Below are 19,956 nucleotides of genomic sequence, written 5' to 3' on the forward strand. Positions count from 1 at the left end.
CCCAAATATGTCAATTATACCTCAATTAAAAACAAAACGGAACACGGGCGCCTGGGTGCCTCAACGAGTTAAGTGTCTGACTTTTGATTTCGGCTCAGGTCCCCATCTCACAGTTTGTGGGATCGAGCTCCATGCGGACAGCACAGAGCCTGCTTGGGATTATCTCTCTCCCTCTCTCTCTCTCTGCCCCTCCCCTGCTTGCACTCTCACTCTCTCTCTCTTTCTCAAAATAACTAAGTAAACATTAAAAAAAACCACAATGTCCTTCTCTTCACATTGATTTTGTTTTGTGTTCTAAAGCAGAAACCATCACTGAAGAAACACATGCATGAGATTTAGTAAAGAAAAGTTTTAAAACAACGGTCTCAAACACGCTAAACATCAACAAGAACACAAAGAACAGAAAGAAATATGGGAAAATGGCCTATCAACAAAAAACAATATCAAAAAGGAGATATAAATTATTTTAAAAATTGGAGCTTAAAAAATTCAATTTATGGGACAGATTCAAGCCAGCTGGCAGACACATGATGGGCATTGTAGGAGAATAAAGACAGAGCCAGAGAAATTATTTGAAAACATAATGGCTGAAAACTTCCCAAATTTGAGGAAATACATAGATATACAAATCCAAGAAGCTCAACAACTTCTACTTAGGTAAACCCAGAGATCCACACCAGTACACATTTTAATCAAACTGTTGAAAGTCAAAGATAAGTTGAGAAGTTTGGTAGCTAGATAAAAATGGACTATAATTGCATTGAACTTGACTTAAGGATGACCTCAATCCAAAGTAGTAACGGAAAATACTATCAATGGGCAGAGCTTGGAACAGCATAAAGTGGTCATATGTCTTGTGTGGAAGGAGAAATACCCAGATATTAGAATATATGTGAATTCATGAGCAGTGGCCAATGAGCTGGTCAACTGACCAAGTGCCTTTAGAGGGAACAATCAGACGATTAAGGACAAGGAAGTCTGAGGTGGAGACATGAGAGTGGGCACAAAGTATGAAGGCCTTTGTATCACATGTTAATGCCCAGCAGGGAGCATCTACCATGGAAAAGGGACTCGGCCACAATCTGACAAAATGTTTCACCCAGCTGGCATCATCCAGCCTCTGACAGTGGGCATCCAGTGCTGGCATGATAGCAACAAGAGTAAAACGGCCTTTTGGACAGAGATGGAAGTTATGGGTGGGTCTATTGCCTGGATTCCTTCTGACCAAGGCTAATCTAGCTTTCTTCTACCTTGTTCTCAAGTATAATTTCTTCTTACAGTGATTGACATGGGACTATCCACTTTCTTCTGATTTTCCACCCTCTCCCAGGGCAAAGTGACCAGTCCTGTGAACCGTTACAGAATAGATGAATATACAAGTTCACGCTGTGTTTCTCTAAATAAGGCATCTTACAAGGGGATAAAGAAAATGTCATTGGGATTCAGGAAATGAGAATCCTTTTTTTTTTTTTTTTTTTTTTTTTTTTTTTTTTTGCTAGAGGAAGCATAGTTGAGCTAGCAATTTAATTGGATATTCAAGAACTTGCAGGCATATTGTATAAATTGACAGTTGGATTTCATTTTTCAAATTCTCTACCCTGGCTCTGAGTTAGAGCATGACCAATGACTATGCGTTCAAGCAATTCTGAGCCCATGATTGTTAAGAGTTCTCAAAACATCAGATCTCGACAAAGTGTCTTCAGAGCTCTTTAACTTCAGGCAAAGGAAGTAATCAATTTCTTGGCATAAACAAGTGACCAGCAAACACTCAGTGACACCCTCTGACTTCCCAAAATGGGAAAAAGTGATGACTCAGCACCTAGTCCCCAGTGTGGCTCTTCCTACTTTAAGTTGATCATTTCCTCAACTATTTAAAATCATGCTTCCAGGTGTCAAAGGCGTTAGGTTTTCCTTTTCCTTTTTAAAAACCTTGCGTGTGCAAGTGATTGCTGTCTGAATGGCCATGGAATATTTTCATATCATGACACTCTAAGAGCGGAGAAGGTCATTATATTTGAGACTGTCTACATGTATTAGTTTATCTGAATCAGACCCTTTCCAGTAAACCAATCAGTGTCCTTCCTCAGTGTCTTCCTACATTAATATTTGTCCGGTTCTGTGTGGAAATTTTCACTTTGTGGTAATGCTGTCGAAAGAGAAAGAGTTCCCCTTAGATGTGCATCCATACTGCTTGTACTTCAGGAGAACAACTTCCAATTCAATAAATAAACTTTCCTGTCACAGCCAAAGCCATGACATGAAGTAAGCCATGGTTCTGAAGCTTATTAGCCCAAATGGGATTCCTGACTAAAAGGGGAACTGGCTTCAATACAGGCTTCCTGAAATTCATAGGCAGACGAAGACCCATAATTGGTTTTCCTATTTCCACCTGCCAACTGGACATCATTGGATGACTTAAAAGTGCTTATCTGATGCCTAATGAAAATTCAGTCATTATCACCTCTCCTCGCCCTGCCTTCCCGTATGCAAAGAGCCAGCAAATCTCCCCATACTATACCACTTTCATTTTTAAATTCTCCCCTCCTTTCCACCCACACTACCTCTATCTTATTAGTCTATGGTTTTCTTTAGCAGCCTCATGTATCCTTCTGTCTCTGGCCTCTGTTCTTTCCTCTGCCCAGCTGACTGGATTCCGTTTCCAAAACAGTAATTGTTATATCGTTCCCAGTCTGGAAATGCTTAGATGGCATCCAATCACCCATAACAACCAAGAACGGTCTAAAGGGCTCTTGGCAATGAGGCCTCATGCTGATTTACAGCCTCTGATCGGCTGGTTCTCACAAAACACTCTGCTTGAACAGGACAAGATGAATTTAGTGACCCAAATGTCTCCGATCGTTCCTGCCCCCATTTCCCCATCTCTTTACATGTAGTGGTTTGCAGCTACCTTCCACTCTCCCCATAATGCCTCATCTTTCAAAACATGAGATCTTTCCAGAATGGGAGATCTTCTCCAATACCCACAGACATTCTTTCTCCTGTACTACAGTGGCCATTTGCATTTATTAGTAGAGGGGTCGCCACATTTCTTTGAGAAGGAAGGAAACTTTCCTGTGTGAACTGACAGCAGCTAGGACAATATGCAGTACTTAGCCTTTGCTCCGTAAGTCCTTTTTGAGTTAATGAATAGATGAATAAAAGAATGATTGTCACCGACCACCGCCCTTCTCTCTTTTCCCCTCCTCTAACTCAAATGCAGAAACATGATAATAAATGCAAATCTTCAGTGGTATCTCCCTAGGGTCTTTGTACCTTTGTTCCAGCATGAGTTGCTAACTTCTTTTATCAGGGTCCCGAGTCGACTTTTCATTTGGTCTCCAAATCACTTCACCAACACTCCTGGCCACCTAAATGGACCTATTTATCTCACCAATTAAAAAGCCTTCCATAGCACTTTTATAACATATTGAACAATGAAATTATCACATATGAATTACGCACCAAGAATTGTAAGCATTTACAATTCTTTAATATTTGCTTCAAATGTTTAAAATTTGAAAAAAGAACCTAATTTTTAGAAATGAAGTAAATTCTAATTTCGTGGCATACCCTATGTCATTTTCCCTATCCCCTTCCTATTTCTCAGCCCTGGTCATCAGAAGCAATCTCTACCATCAACCCACTTTTATAGCTTTACACACACACACACACACACACACACACACACACGCTAATTTTCGAAAAGGGTGCATTGCATTGGTTTAACAGATTCGCACATTGAATGTGTGTGAGTGTTTATTTATATAAATGTGATCACTGCATACATCTTGCTGCATTCAAAATATGCTTGGATACTTATCTTTGTATACCTATTGAGATAAATGTTTTCTATTATCTGATATATAGATACTATATTGTATTTAACATTAATGCTTATTTATTTTTCAGAGAGACAGACAGAGTACGAACAGGGGAGGGGCAAAAAAAGAGGGAGACACAGAATCCAAAGCAGGCTCTGGGCTCTGAGCTGTCAGCACAGAGCCTGCCCTAGTGCTCAAACTCATGAACCATAAGATCATGACCTGAGCCAAAGTCGGACATTTTAACTGACTGAGCCACCCAGGTGCCCCTATTTAACGTAATATCTAATTGTATTTAATTTGTCTTTTTGAAGAATGTTTTGGTCATATAGTCTCTTTTCTGTTTGCAATTATTGCTGTAATAAACATCCATGCACTTGTACTGGGAGTTTATATTTATATATACACTCCTTGTGTATATATACAAATATATTCTTTATATAGTATGTATAATCTTTATACATACACACACACACACACACACACACACACGTGCACACAGAGTGGGGGAGGGGCAGAGAGAGGGAAAGAGAGAATCCCAAGCAAGCTCTACACTGTCAGCACAGAGCCCAATGCAGGGCTCGAACTCACAAACCATGAGATCATGACCTTGAGCTGAAATCCAGAGTTGGGCACTCAGTGGACTAAGCCACCAGATGCTCCACTTATTCAAATTTTATTCTAATTTACATTCCCATCAAAAATTCTGAATATTATATACATTCTAAATTGATTTTCCTAATTGACCATATTTCCTGTCATTTGATTATAGCATCTTTTTGTGACTATTTTTGTTGCTATAAAATGCTAATTTTTTTATGAAATCAGACTAAACAATATTTCCTTGAATAGAGATTTTTCTTTTTACTTTCTTCTTGAAGAATATATTCCTTACTTGATGTCATAAATATGCTCTCTTTTATTCCTTCCAATAATTTTGATACTTCTCCTTCCATATTTTGCTGTTGAATCATCTTGTTGTTTTTTCTTGTTTTGCTTATAGCATGGATTGGGTAAATATTTTTATTTAGAATTATAATATCATATTCATCACATGCCATATCCATTTTGGAGAGATGTCCTTAAATCCTTGAATTCTTATTAAAACTTACTTACTTTATGTAAATTTTTAAATTGACATGCTTTAATTGATATATAAAGTGTGTTCCAAAAGACACATATTAAATGTACAGTTTGATTACTTTTTAGCACCACTCTGATCAAGAAATAGAACAGAGGGGCGCCTGGGTGGCGCAGTCGGTTAAGCGTCCGACTTCAGCCAGGTCACGATCTCGCGCTCCGTGAGTTCGAGCCCCGCGTCAGGCTCTGGGCTGATGGCTCAGAGCCTGGAGCCTGTTTCCGATTCTGTGTCTCCCTCTCTCTCTGCCCCTCCCCCGTTCATGCTCTGTCTCTCTCTGTCCCAAAAATAAATAAACGTTGAAAAAAAAAAAATTAAAAAAAAAAAAAAAAGAAATAGAACAGAATACAGAAGTGTAGTAATACAGAAGTCCTCATCAAACTCTCTGAATGTGATTATTCACACACAATGTAAATATTTCATAACTTATAACATTAAACGTACCTATAAACACAACTCATATAAATGAGTTAAACCCAACAATTAACAAGGAGATTCTCAGATTGCAAAAAAATAAAACCAAGTCAAAATTAGTTACATATATTATATATGTATATAATGTATGTATAAATTAGCTTAAATTACATATATCAAAAAAAATTATTTGTGTGTAAGGTTATTAAAAAAGGAAAAAGCTGGTGTATTCTAACCAAAATGAAGCTGCTATAATAATGCTAATATGAGAAATAGGAATTAAGGGGGTGCCTGGGAGGCTCAGTTGGTTGAGTATCTGCGTCTTGATTTCACCTCAGGTAATGATCTCACAGTTATTGGGTTTGTACCCCGTGTAGGGCTCCACGCTGACAGTGCAGAGCCTGCTTGGCTCTCTGTCTCTCCCTCTCTCTCTGCCCCTCTCCTGCTTGTGCTCTCCCTCTCTCTTAAAATAAATAAACTTTTTAAAAAAAATTTTTTTAAAGGAAACGGAAATTAAGAAAACAAATGAATATACCAAAATTTACTTACCTGCCTTTGTGCTGATAAACATTTGGGTTATTTCCACTTTGGACTAACATAAACATTGCAGCTATGAGTATAGACATACAGTGAAACCTTGGTTTGTGAGCATAATTCATTCCGAAAACATCCACAGCACTTGTATATCAAAGCGAAATTCAAGATCCATTGGCTCAGTTGTGATCATGTGACATTCGGCATCACATACGATTTGTATTGCAAGATATCTCTCACTTATGAAGTTAAAATTTAGGGACCCCTGGGTGGCTCAGTCGGTTAAGTGTCCAACTGGCTCATGGGTTCGAGTCCCATAACTGGGCTCTGTGCTGACAGCTCAGAGCTTGGAACCCGCTTCCGATTCTGTGTCTCCCTCTGTCTCTGCCCCTCCCCCACTCATGCTCTGTCTCTCTCTTTCTCAAAAATAAACATTAAAAAATATAAAAACAAATTTATTAGAAATGTTTGCTTGTCTCGCGGAACACTCACAGAACAAGTTATTCACATACCAAGGTTTTACTGTATAGATACACCCATCCGTCTCTATATATCTTTTCATGAATATGTGCGGGCCGTTCTTTTGGGTACATACTTTGAGCTGGAACTGTTGGCCATACAGTATGCAAGCATTGAACTTTAGTGGATACTGCAAAACAGATTTCCAAGGGACTGTACCAATTTACACTCCCACAAGCAATATGAGACCCTTTTCGTACTAAAGAACTATTTTAGTATTAAAGAATTGTTTTGGTTTTGTTTTCAATTATAGTCATTCTGATACATAGGTGATAGCATCCGATTGTAGTATAGTTTTTATTTCTATGATAGCTAATCATGTACAGCACATTTTCATGCTTACTAGCAATTGTAGCAGACTTTTTAGCGAGTGACTTTTAAGTCTTTTTCTCAATTTTAAAATTGCATCGTCTGCCTTTTTTTAGTGACTGCTAGAAATCCAGGACTCTCTGAAGGAGGTTGATTCTCACAGCCTTAAGAATATGTTCTGAGGGGCGCCTGGGTGGCGCAGTCGGTTAAGCGTCCGACTTCAGCCAGGTCACGATCTCGCACTCCGTGAGTTCGAGCCCCGCGTCAGGCTCTGGGCTGATGGCTCGGAGCCTGGAGCCTGTTTCCAATTCTGTGTCTCCCTCTGTCTCTGCCCCTCCCCCGTTCATGCTCTGTCTCTCTCTGTCCCAAAAATAAATAAAAACGTTGAAAAAAAAATTTAAAAAAAAAAAAAAAAGAATATGTTCTGAGGAGCACAGAGTCTTAATTTTACTACAATCAAATCTACCAGTCATTTCCTTTATAATCAGAGCTTTTCATGTCCTATTTAAGAAAACTTTGTCTACTGGAAGATGATAAAAATATCCTCATATGTAATCTTCTATAGACTTTATTGTGTTACCTTTCATATTAGATTTACAATCCACCTCAAACTAATTTCCATGCATGGTGTAAAACAGAGGTTCGGATCATTTTTTCTATATAGATATTTTATTGACATAACATTATTCGTTAGACAATCTACTACTTTCTCCTTCCTTGTTCTATTTGCGTACTTTTTTACATTCATACCATACTGCCTCCCTTACTATAATATAATAAATGCTGACATCTGCAAAGGTAAGTTGCCTAACTTGTTTTTCTCCAAGATTAATTTCACCTTCCTTGGTCTTCTTTAGTTCCATACACATTTTAAAATCATTGTGAAATTTTTCACCAAAAAAAAAAAAATTCAGCTTAGATTTTAGTTGAAATTGTAATAAATCAATGGGCTGACTTTTAGGAAGGCCTACCAATATTTCATTGAGCCTTTAATCCCTAAACATGAAATGTCATTCCTTTTATTTAGATGTTCTGTAATTCCCCTCAGTAATATTTTATAGTTCTTTGTGTCAATGTCTTCCAAATCTCTTCTAGATTTATTTCTAGAGTTGCTTTCTGGTACTATAAGTGATATCCATTTTTAAAATTTTATCTTTCAATTATTTGTGGCAATATATGTTTACAAAGTATATAAAGTATTGAGAGTAAATCCAGTGACCTTACTGAATTTACTCAATTACTAATAATTTATCTTTAGCCTTTTTTGGATTTTCTAAGTACACAATCCCATCACGAATAGGTGCTAAGTTATATCAAATGCACTTTCCACAACTGTTAAAATGATCAAACAGGGGCGCCTGGGTGGCTCAGTCAGTTAAGCATCCGACTTAGGCTCAGGTCATGATCTCACAGTCCGTGGGTTCAAGCCCTGCATCAGGCTCTGTGCTGCCAGCTTGGAGCCTGGAACCTGCTTTGGATTCTGTGTCTCCCTCTCTCCCTGCCCTGCTTGTGCTCTATCTCTCTCTCAAAAATAAGTAAACATTAATTTTTTTAATGATCAAATAAATTTCTCATTTTTATGGTGAATTACATTGTTTGATTTTCAAATGTTAAGCCTACTTTGTATTCCTGGAATAAAACTCACTTATTTTTGATGTATTATCCTATTAGTATATCTCTGGATTTTTTTTTTTTTTTGCACCAGGGTTTTTTACATGTTTATGGGAAAAATTAGCTAGTAATTTTGTCTTGTAATATTTTGAAAGGCTTTGGTTTCAAGTTCATTCTGGACTTTGAGAAGGATTTGGGTAGTTCTCTCCCATTAATTATGAATTAAATTTATATCATAGATCTAGGACTTTTCAGAGTTTCTATTTTTTCTCGGATGTGTTTTGTTAAATTGCATTTTCCTAAGATTTCTTTTATTTCTTCTGTTTTTTCAAGTTGATTTACATAGAGTTGTTTACAATATCCTTGTATTAACTTTTCATGTATGTGCTTTCCGTTATGGGGGATTTGTGCACTAAACAGTTTTTCTTGGTTAGTCTTACCAGTAGTTTGTCAAACTTATTAGTCTTTTCAAGTGATCAACCCTTTCATTTGTTGAATTTCTCAATTGTGCATTTTTGTCTTTTTATAATTTTCTGCCCTCTATTTTCTTTAAAATTAATTTGAACCTTTTTTTACTAGATGATTAATATTGCTGCTCTCCCTTGTTTTATTCTAAAAAAATGAAACTACTGTCTTTCTTTTACTTCTACAGTATTTGATTTTTTAGCTTGATCAATGTGTGGCAAATGGAATAAAGGGTCTTTCTAAAATGTCTGTGTTCTATTCCCTGGAATCTGTGAATATGTTACTGTACATGGCAAAAAAGGAGACTTTGAGCATGTGATTCAGTTAGAGGATTCCAAGTGGGGAGCTTTTCCTGGGTTACCTGTGTGAGCTCAAAGAAATCAAAAGTGTCCTTAGAAGGGAAAGACGATGGCCAGAGAGTCAGACAAGGAAATGTGGAAAGCAGAGGGAGAAAATGGAGATTTCAAGATGCTACTTTAGTTGGCTCTGAAGATGAAGAAAAGAGCCATGAGCCAAAAAAAAAAAAGTGCATGTAGCCTTGAGAGCTGGAAAAAGGCAAGAAAGTGTACTCTCCTCAAGGTATCTGAAATACATCAAACCCGCTGACACCGTGATTTTAGCCTAGTGAGAACAATTTTAAACTTCTGACCTCCAGATTTGGCAACAATAAATTTGTGGCTTTGAATCACTAAGCTTGTGGGTATTTGTTACAAGCAGCGATGGGAAACTAATATCACATATTTGAACTTTTTTTGGTTACAGTGTCATTTGAACCTCACTTTTCCCAGCTAGATTCAATGTTTTCCTCCTTAGCTACATCCTCAGTGGTTTCTTCCAGATGGGTCGATGGATAATAAACTTTCATATGGATAATAAACTTTCATAGACTTTGTATCTCTTACATGCCTTGACTTTATTCTGACACCTTCCGGGCAGTATAATGGCATAGCTAGTCTAAGCACTCTCAAGTTGGATACTTTAAAGATGACAGTTTATTGACCTTATTTTTTTTTAATGATAAAAAGCCTGTTGTCAATCTAATTGCTATTACTTTGAGCAAATTCTGTCTTCTTCCCCCTCTCATAGATATTTAAAGTTATTTTCTATTTATCCTAGGTATCAGTGGAGATTTCCTCTTCCCTTTTTTAAGGTAAGTCTACGTATGTCATTTAACATAAAAATACATTTTTAGCTACCCTTCCTTTTTGTTTGGGAGACATAAGGAAGATTTTCCTTATTCTGTCTCATTCATCTGGACCTAGAAGACTTTAGAGATATTTAAATGAGAAACGGAACACCGGTATTAAGACTTCTTGAAATATGACACTTCTAATGAAATCGCACCCCCTATTGATTTTAGCACAGTTGTGCACTCTTTGCATTGTTTCGAAAATTTCTTAGTAAGTCCTAGTCTGTCCCGATCTTACTTTCCCTCTTTATCAGTTTTCCTAAGGCTCTGAATACCTTAATATCCACATAAAATACAAGATAATGTGTCAGTTTAGCCATCCTAATACATTTCTATAAATTATGTCAACAGAGGCAGGGTTCTTATTTTCTGCTACACTTGATTATTAAGGAAGAACATAGAGAAGATAGAAGAAAGCAAACAAAATGCTAGTTAGAAATATTAATTCAGTTTTCTGAAGTTCTTTGGTAAAAGGTGGATAGTTCATGTATCTTTGCAAGATCATATTCTATAGTTAAGTAAACTAATTAAGTAAAAATAATTTTTCATAATTACCAGGACCATCATGGATGTGTGTATGTGCGGGCATGCACATGCGCACACACACACACACACACACACACACGCTCTCCCTTTGCCATGAAATGCAAATTTTCTTGTTAAAAATAAAATGAAAGCTCCCTACATTCCACAGTACTACAGGAATAATTTTGTTTCAAGGTTACGAGTTTTGGGGCCCCTGGGTGGCTCCATCAGCTTCGACGGTCAAGCTTCCGACTTCGGCTCAGGTCATGATCTCAGGTTTCATGATTTCGGGCCCGACGTCAGGGTCTGTGCTGACAGGTCAGAGCCTGGAGCCTGCTTCAGATTCTGTGTCTCCCTCTCTCTCTGCCCCTCCCCCACTCTCACTCTGCCTGTCTCTCTCAAAAATAAATAAATGTTAATTTAAAAAAAAGAAACACAAGTTTTGTATTTTTCTCTTTTGAAAAGGGGCAAGTCGTATGGCATCAATATGTGTAAACAGCTTATGGGACCAATTCAAAGATATCTTAGGTGAAAATGACAGGAACTGTTCACTGTGGCAATTGCCAAACACATTGAGAAGGCAGAAAGAAGGTGTTGATCCTGAGAACCTCCTCGAAGCTAGGCTGCTTCCTCAGGCCCCCAGGCCCTCGCTCAGCTTGGAACTGAACTCTGAAATGCTCCCGCCTTCTCTGCCAGTCGCAGCACCAAAACCTTTATTTGTGCGGTTTTCAGTTAGTTGCCACAGAGGAAGCAATCTGTACTGATCCAAGCAAGAAACAATACAAAACTCTCGGCCCATGGAATTAGTTAACTAAGTTACAGTTAAATCCCAGCGTCACCAGTACCTCGTCTCAGTTTCCCCTTCACGAGAATGAAGATAGCAAATATAACTGCCTCTTGCAATAATTATAAGGAATAAATGAGAGAGCATGTATGCAAATGGGCCAGATGTGAGATGTGGCCTGCAGATACAGTACGTAAAGAGCTAAGCACTAAATTTAAACTCAAACTTGACTTAAATTTGACTTTGAGCTTAGATTGTGCAAATCTAAGACATGCATGGCATCTTATCATTTATAATCTGTAGGACAGTAGATAATTGTTCACTGTTACGACACTATTCTCATGAATCTATGTGTCATCCCTGCGCAGGGACCATGCCAGTCTTCTCTGCGTCGTTCCAATTTTAGTCACGTGTGCTGCCGAAGCAAGCACACAACAGTACTCTCGATGAGCATAAACCCCTAACGGGTTTTCCAAGAATTCTTTCCATCGTATAAGATTCCACGTGGAGAGAAGGTTTGGGGATGCATACGGCATTGTGCAGGCAACTTGCAGAACTGCGAAAGCCAGCCAGGGAACACAGACGGCGGAGAGGGTCGGTATCAAGCCCGAGAGTGTCCCTCAGATCAGGTAGAAGGGAAATCATGTGCTTTTGCTTCCGTTAGACTAATTCTTGTCCCAGCACCAATATACAAGCCACTTAGCAAATTTATTTTAATTCAAACCTTAATGGCATTCAGAGCAACATTCTACAGAAGTTAACAGCTCTCCTGACAAGCAGCAGCAGATTGTGTGGCCCTAATATGCAGCTAAGTATTTTGAGCTACTCAGACATCTGGCCCCAGTGAAACAGCTGGAAGAGCAAAACTATTAACCTTTTGTTTGCAGTGAGAGCTTTTCCTACAGATGCCAAAACATGGAGGTAGACTCGGAAATACCTCGTAGTGATTCAGACAGCTCTTCTAATGGCAGGTGATGGTGTCGTGCCTTCTTTCCCTCCTTGTTGGGAAAGATAATATTGTCTAGTTTGTCACCTATTTGATCTGCGTTATTTTACGTACACCTGTTACGCTGAGCTCACCACACGCAGGCAGAGAAAGGCTTTATAGACCAGAACAGTCTACCATGTCTGAAATCAAAGAAGCAGTTGGGATGCCTGGGTTGGTTCAACTGGTTAAGTGTCTGACGCTTGATTTCAGTTCAGGCCATGATCGCACAGTCCGTGGGTGTGAGCCCCACTTCCGGCTCTCGCACTGACCTCGCAGAGCCTGCTTGGGGTTCTCTCTCTCTCTCTCTCTCTCTGACCCTCCCCTGCATGTGCGCTCTCTCTCTCTCTCTCAAAATAAATAAATACACAGGAAAAAGGTCAAAATAAATAAAATCAAAGCAGCCGTGTCTTTAGCCAGTGAGGACATTTGTTGAAAGGGAAATTAAAGCAACATAGTATCAGAAGTGCAGGTCGCAGAACTAAATATCTAATGAGACCGGGGCTCCTGGGTGGCTCAGTCTGTTAGGCATCCGGCTTCGGCTCAGGTCATGATCTCGCGGTCCGTGAGTTCAAACCCGCGGGCTCTGTATCAAACTGTTCACTGTGAGAACGGGCTCTGTGCTGACCGCTCAGAGCCTGGAGCCTGTTTCAGATTCTGTGTCTCCCTCTCTCTCTGACCCTCCCCCGTTCATGCTCTGTCTCACCCTGTCTCAAAAATAAATAAACATTAAAAAAATTTTTTTAAAAAATCTAATGAGAGTTAATCAGATATATGTCAGTTCTTTATTATTTATTTCTTCTCATGTTGTAATATTCACTGAAACTTTGTTTATAGAACAAAATGGAACATGGAGAGCTCGTGTAAGTTGTCCCGAAAAACACACTTAGAACACCACCATTATGAAGTTGGAACCCACGCAGTCCCCGTGGACCTTCCACACAACCCCCTAAATATACCAGATTGTAGTTTTTGCCCAGAAGTTTTTCAATTCTGATTAAATTTTAAAATGTTCCACATAAATTCTATCGTGGTAGTTTTTCCAGAAATGCCAGGTTCCAGATCATTCTGGATACTTTGTGTGTCTCAGGGGTTACTTGCTTCAGAAAAAGATAGAGTTAAATCAATGACGGTATCTACCGCAGCCTCTTAGGTGGAAAGGCCCTTGTGTGTAACAGAGCTGCTCACATAAATCTTAAGTGGCCAGTAACAACAGGAATGCAAAAATGATAAAGGAAAGTGTCAGAGCAAAATACATTAGTAGTGGCAGATAGTGACAAAATTTAACAAATGGAGACTTAAAGTTAATGATATTTTTTTTTCAAGTAAAAACAGGGAAAAAAGGAAATCCATCACAATATTTTAAAAGACTTTAATCAGAGTTTTGAAAACTATCTATGACTGTAGGTCTGAGAAAGGATTCCTGGAAGAAGAGAGGGCAGGAGAAGAAGGTATCTTGGATTATGATGACGGCTTGAGGAAATAAGCCAGTAGACTGGATAATGGATTTGGATTTGGAGGGTACAGAAGTAGACATATCAGAGGGGACTCTAAGGGTTCTAGTTTGCCTAGCAGGGTGACTGGTAGTGTTATCCATTTATCACAGAACATGGGAAGAGGACCTTGCATGAAGGGAAGTCCTTGAGTTCACTTGGAGACCTAAAAATCTTGAAGTGCATTTGAGACACCCAACTGGGGATGTCCAGCAATCAACTACATATGAGCGTGTTACACAGAAAACTATCTTATAATAATTTATTTGAAGCATCTTGCACAATTAAGATTGCGTAAAGAAAGAAAACCAAAACAAGGGAAAGATCAAGACAGAGATACTTTATTTCATGCTATGCCAAGTAACATTTTCCCAACTCCCAAAAAACACCAGTCCCTTAGAGTTTGTTTTAAGTGGGCCCCTTAGAGTTGTTCAATGTGACAACCTTCGATAGAGGTTTGAGGACCGATGATGGAGGGAGAGAAGGATTCGCTTGTCAAGTGAGCACATGTAAAGACAAATAAGAGGCAAACATGGGCCATACATGGCAGTGGTAGAGAAGAGAATATTTCAAGATGGGCAACATTAGAAGTTACAACTGTGGCTGGGGCATCAGCGATGGTGATGATTTAAAAGGAAGGACATTGAACTTGGCAACACAAAAATCATGAGAGTTCTTGACAAAAACCATCTCAGCAGAATTACAGGGGTGGAAACCAGATTGGTGCGGTCGAAGGGGTGAGAAGAGTTTAACTCTCAAACCTCATCACACACTGAATTCTCTAGTGACGTCTATCCCACTGCAGTGAACCTATATCTGTCGCAGCCTTTCAAATGAAAGGTGAGTCCATTGATACGAGGACCCTATCTGATCCATCTTTGCACACCAGTCTCGCTGTGGCAATTGGAGCAGTCCTCCCAAATCATAAATCAGATGAGCTCCCTACTAAAACCCTCCACTGGTTCCCAGTCTACCGAGACATAATGACAGGGTTTGCATGACTCCAAGACCCTCTATCGGCCATTCCCTTGATCTCTCTGGCTCTGTCTTCTACTACTCTCTCCTCGGCCATTCACCAAATGACCATGACCTCCTCACCCTTCCACCAAATGCTAAGCACATTGTTCCCTCCTCGCTTACTATTCCTTCTACCTCATGGGCTCTTCTCTTAGTCACCCTTGTGGCTAGTTTCCTGGCTTCTTCCTGGTCTTCATTCAAACATCACCTTTTCTGAGAGTCTTTCCCGGACAACCCATCTGAAAGGTGGCTTCCTCGCCATCCTATAACAGTAGTCTCTATCCTCTTTCCCATTTTATATAATTGTTTCTTTAGTACTTAACACTTTCAAGCATACTCTATATTTAATTTATTTGTCCTATTTTGCGTCTTCTCCATTAGAACATGAGTTCAACGAGTGTAGGAATTTCACATGAGTTTTACTGCTATTTCCGCAGCTCCAAAAGAGTATTCTGCACAGGAAACCACTCAATAATTATTTGTTGAATGAATGAAAAATTCTAGTGCCTAATACTGTGCTCTCTACATAATTGACAGTTGATAAATTAATGAGTACACCTTCGTATTATGACCAAATTACACTGTTAATTGCCAAGATTGTATTGAATGAAAGGATGCAACTGATTCCTTTTTCAAAACTGTCTGCTTGCCATTAGTTTTTGATATTTATCTTTAACTCATCAAAATTGCATTATAGTCATTATGGTAAAATTCTTTGAAGCAATTTGGAACTGCAGGGTTTCGTTGGCCATCCATATCAATCTTGAAATTAGATTGATGTAATGCTGCCCACTCATTTGAGTCTAATGCTTTTCCTGGAGCCTCGGAATAAAGAATATGTTTGGGTTTTATATATATATATATATATATATATATATATATATGTATATATACATATATATATATTAATTTCTCAAGTACCAGCACTAAACATATGGATTGTACAAGCCTGAAATCTTTTTGTTTTTAATCCCATTCTAAGTGTGAGCCTGGCTTCACTGAGCAGAAAGAATAGATAATGCCGTAGTTCGGACTTGACTAAGAGAGTGGCCTAAACAATTCAGTGGAAATGTTCCATGGCATCTTTATGTCCTTTACTGATGTTTATTTCAAATTGAGTCGCTTATTGCTCCAAAAATTTTAGCTTAACATGGTTTCATATCATCTTTCTCCCCAAAGAAGATAAAGACCAGGTTGTTGAGCCATATCTCCATTGGCTTCATAAATTTATGACCTGTCACCAAGTATAAGTACGTGAAAATTGTCATAATGACAGAGATTAGTCTGTCCAGGGCAGAGGCAAGATCGTGATGCAAAACTTCTAAGGAGAATAAACAATTTCCTCTGAAGAGCTCGGTGAACGTTTTTAAGAAATATGGCTCACTGGTGACACTGTCACAAGAACAGCGAGCTGTGTTTTTTGGGAGAAAAAAATTCATTTCATGATGACAAGTATGAGGTACAGCAGCCACTGCTCCCCTGAGGCCCAAACACCACAGAAAATGTGTACGGAGACGACCCGGCATGGCCAAAGACCGAGTTGTAGGTTTCATGTCAAAAGCAAAAAAAAAAAAAAAAAGGAAGAAGAAGAAGAAGAAGAAGAAGAAGAAGAAGAAGAAAATAGTAAATTCATTCTTCTGGGACATATTTCTACTTCTTTGTCTTTCATCTTATCCGAACTAAGATAACCTCACTTTTTTTTTCAATATATGAAATTTATTGTCAAATTGGTTTCCATACAACACCCAGTGCTCATCCCAAAAGGTGCCCTCCTCAATACCTATCACCCACCCTCCACTCCCTCCCACCCCCCATCAACCCTCAGTTTGTTCTCAGTTTTTAAGAGTCTCTTATGCTTTGGCTCTCTCCCACTCTAGCCTCTTTTTTTTTCCTTCCCATCCCCCATGGGTTTCTGTTAAGTTTCTCAGGATCCACATAAGAGTGAAAACATATGGTATCTGTCTTTCTCTGTATGGCTTATTTCACTTAGCATCACACTCTCCAGTTCCATCCACGTTGCTACAAAACGCCATATTTCATTCTTTCTCATTGCCATGTAGTACTCCATTGTGTATGTAAACCACAATTTCTTTATCCATTCATCAGTTGATGGACATTTAGGCTCTTTCCATAATTTGGCGATTGTTGAAAGTGCTGCTATAAACATTGGGGTGCATTTGCCCCTATGCATCAGCACTCCTTCATCCCTTGGGTAAATTCCTAGCAGTGCTATTGCTGGGTCATAGGGTAGGTCTATTTTTAATTTTTTGAGGAACCTCCACACTGTTTTCCAGAGTGGCTGTACCAGTTTGCATTCCCACCAACAGATAATAACCTCACTTTTTTAATTCATTAGCATTCATGCTAAACCCCTTTCAGAGCCTTAAGATGAAAGAGGCAAGAATTGTACTCTGATTCCCCCAAATTATATAAACAGAGCAAGTGGGGATTCCTTATCCTTTAGCATAACAGAGACAATATCGTAAACATCACCTTCCATAGATTTTTTTTTTTAATGGAAACAGCTGCATGGTCAGCTTGGAAATCTCCATGGTGTGGCCACTGCACTCACGTTTTCCAGCACAAAACTATGGTATATCAGCTTGTTCAGGCTGGATCCAGTCCTCAAAGCCCCGGTGTATTTAGAAATATCCTTTTCAGACAAATGGCTTAAGGGAGAAGGGTGTTGTGGTGCTGTCTTTTGCTTGCTCTAAGGCCCATTTGGTTGTAAACTGACGTCACTTAGGTGTGTTTCGCCATAAGAAACCTTTTCCCAGATGAAAGACATTTGCCAAAGACCTCTGTGCCCTGCTTAACTAGAACCATAGTGTGAGTCCAGGCTGCAGAGTCTGAGAAACCTCGCAAAGCTGGTGTGGCCAGTTACCATCTGTGTCACACTGGGCAAGTTACGTACACTCACCGGGCTTCACTGTACTTCATGTGAAGTAGGAATAACTAATAATTATAATAACTATAATGACAAGTAGTTGAGTGACTGCAAAGTTCGTGGCTCAAGTAATATGTGACAAGGGAGTCAAGAACACTCAAGGGGGAAAGGAAGGTTTCTTCAGTCAGTGGTGCTGGGAAAACTGGATATCCACTTGCAGAAAAACAAAACTGGATCCCTGTCTTATACCACCCATGAAAATTAACTCGAAATGGGTTAAAGACTTAAACATAAGACCTGAAACCATTAAGCGCTTAGAAGAAAAGATAGAGGGAAAGTTTCCTAATAGTTGTCTTGGCAACAAGTTTTGTGGACATGATACCAGAACACAAGCAATAAAATTTTTAAAAAAAATTAATAAGTGAGACTGCCACAAGCTAAAAATCTTCTGTACAGCAAAGGAAATTATCAACAAAATGAAAAGGCAACCTATGGCATGGGAGAAACTATTTGTAAATCATTTATCTGATAAGGGATTAATATCCAAAATATAGAAAGAACTCATATAACTCAATAACAATGAACAATCTGACTTTAGGACAGAGGACCTTAATAGACATTTTTCCAAAAAGGACATCCAAATGGCCAACAGCCACATCAAAGATGCCCAACACCACTCATAATCAGGGAAATACAAATCAAAATCACAGTAAGATAACACCTCACACCTGTCAGACATGGCTGTCACGAAAAACAAGAGTTGGGGGGCATGGGTTGTCCAGTTGGTTGAGTAACCAACTCTTGGATTTCACCTCAGGTAGTGATCTCATGATTCATGAGTTTGAGCCCCGTGTCCTGCTCTGCACTGACAGTATTGGAGCTAGCCTGGGATTCTCTCTCTCCTCTCTCTTCCCTCCTCCATGTCTCTTTCTCAAAATAAATAAATAAACTTAAAAAAAAAAGAAAAAAAGGAAAAACAAGAGATAACACGTGTTGGCCAGGATGTAGAGAAAAGATATTCCCTAGGTATTGTCTGTTGGTTTGCAAACTCCTAGGGAGCTTCCCAGGTGAAATAGGAAACTGGCCCCATAGACAGAGGGCAGGCAGAGGCCAAAGAAAGAGGCAGGCCACTCCAAACTGGTAGGTAGCAGTACTAATAAGTAAAGGAACTCATGTACAAGGTTGGGTTTGGGTTGTTGCAAGATGAGTAGATCTCTACACCTACCTGCCAAATTGTAGACATTTATATACAGCTTTTACCTGGGTTCAGTCATATATACCATCAAGATGGTCTCAGGACTACATCACTATCCCAAAGCCATGTCTTTGGGCAGCTTCTGGTAGGTGGAGAAGGCAAGGGGAGCCCATATTCCAAGGACAAGAGCCTCCCATTACCCAGGTCCAACCACAGGTCAACCAGCGGTAATGTCTTCTTGATGACCTTCCCCAACACTGTACCTTCTGTGACCAGCTCTTATGATCTCGCACGTCCCCCTCCTCCACAGTGGGTCCTGAGTGGTCAGCAAGGGGTTTCACTGGCATGGAGGCAGCTCCTTTGGTGGCTATCTCGCTGCATTGGAGGCAGATATCACAGAGCAAGACAGCCACATGCAAGAGAAAACACAGATTAAGACAGTGGCTCTCAAAATCAGTGACAACTTTTTCCACTAAGAACCCCATGATATGAGCCACTGATTCATTTGGTCCCTTAAGCCAAGGGGCAAGATCACTCTTTCACTTTTTTTTTTTAATTTTTTTTTTCAACGTTTATTTATTTTTGGGACAGAGTGAGACAGAGCATGAACGGGGGAGGGGCAGAGAGAGAGGGAGACACAGAATCGGAAACAGGCTCCAGGCTCTGAGCCATCAGCCCAGAGCCTGAGGCGGGGCTCGAACTCACGGACCGCGAGATCGTGACCTGGCTGAAGTCGGACGCTTAACCGACTGCGCCACCCAGGCGCCCCGAACTCTTTCACTTTTATCCTCATATGATTTAAAAGATGGGACGTTGGCAAATCCATCAGATATGAACACACAGTATTCTGTTTAGATGATGGCACAGGTGACTCCTTCAAAGTCCATTCTATTTCGGAGGACAGCTCTTCTCATTAGAGATATCTCAGCACTCAGTAAGGACAAGCTTTGTTGGCTATCACTTGATCCTTGCTGAGTGAATTTAGTAAGGACTTATTTGTGTGCCATGATGCCTTTTAGGACAATGGAAGAAAGGAAGACAGCAGCCAAATGATGGTATTTGTAGAAAAC

General features: G+C 39.4%; 1 non-coding gene across 1 annotated transcript; it reads right to left on the reverse strand.

Annotated features, from left to right (window-relative positions):
* Positions 1 to 11,632: 11,632 nt before the first annotated feature.
* Positions 11,633 to 11,740, reverse strand: LOC115522579. Its single transcript, XR_003971477.1, has one exon. It is a non-coding gene; the product is annotated as a U6 spliceosomal RNA (small nuclear RNA).
* Between the last annotated feature and the right edge of the window lie 8,216 nt (positions 11,741 to 19,956).

The sequence above is a fragment of the Lynx canadensis genome, chromosome C1, assembly GCF_007474595.2.
Source record: "Lynx canadensis isolate LIC74 chromosome C1, mLynCan4.pri.v2, whole genome shotgun sequence".
Classification (NCBI taxonomy): Eukaryota; Metazoa; Chordata; class Mammalia; order Carnivora; family Felidae; genus Lynx; species Lynx canadensis.